The sequence below is a fragment of the Carassius auratus genome, unplaced genomic scaffold (assembly GCF_003368295.1).
Source record: "Carassius auratus strain Wakin unplaced genomic scaffold, ASM336829v1 scaf_tig00024122, whole genome shotgun sequence".
Lineage (NCBI taxonomy): Eukaryota > Metazoa > Chordata > Actinopteri > Cypriniformes > Cyprinidae > Carassius > Carassius auratus.
Genome location: NW_020525318.1, coordinates 2,137 through 2,877, shown reverse-complemented (window position 1 = coordinate 2,877; position 741 = coordinate 2,137).

Sequence of the window (741 nt, the reverse complement as noted above, 5' to 3'; positions counted from 1 at the left end):
CTTCCTCCTAGTATCTCCTTTGAATTCTCAGAGGGGTGTCTGTGAGTCCTGAAACATCACAGAGGCCTCAAATGCTAGAGTTTGCTAAAGATATTGAATCTGGGACAGTCCATGAAGCTCCTGTGCTATTATTTGGAGACAACAGCTCAGGTGACACACTGGAACAGTCAACAGTGATATCTGATTCCTTAGTTGGAGACCTAGACCATCAGTCTATTGAGCACAATCTTTATCCACAGTCTGACATCATTCAGAGTAATATAACACAATCCAATGAAGAATTTTGGGGATCAAATGCCTCACTCATTCAAAATGTGGCGGTAAGTGGAAAGTCCCTAAGCCGAAGCCACTGAGCCTTTAGTATTCCATGTTCATCGGGACAGAGTTCCTAGTATCAACTGCTCTGCCCAGTGAAGAATGGAGAGAAAATGAATGCAGTTATGGACACCATGCTACAGAATGAATCAGGAAATGGTATCTTAGAGGGTGTCAGTAGTAAAAATATCTGTTCTGAAATTGGAGACTTTGTTCCAGAGAACCTAACTGATAGCCCTAATTTTCAATGTCTAATGACATGCAGGAAGACAAACAAGAGAAAGTCAATGAATTGCCAACTAGTCCATTTAAGAAAGATTACCTGGTAAGTCAACTCAGCACCATCACTGAAGAGGATGAAATAATACCCTCTAATGGAACAACACTTCCTGTAGGACATCTCCCATCCACAATGTGAATTAGAAC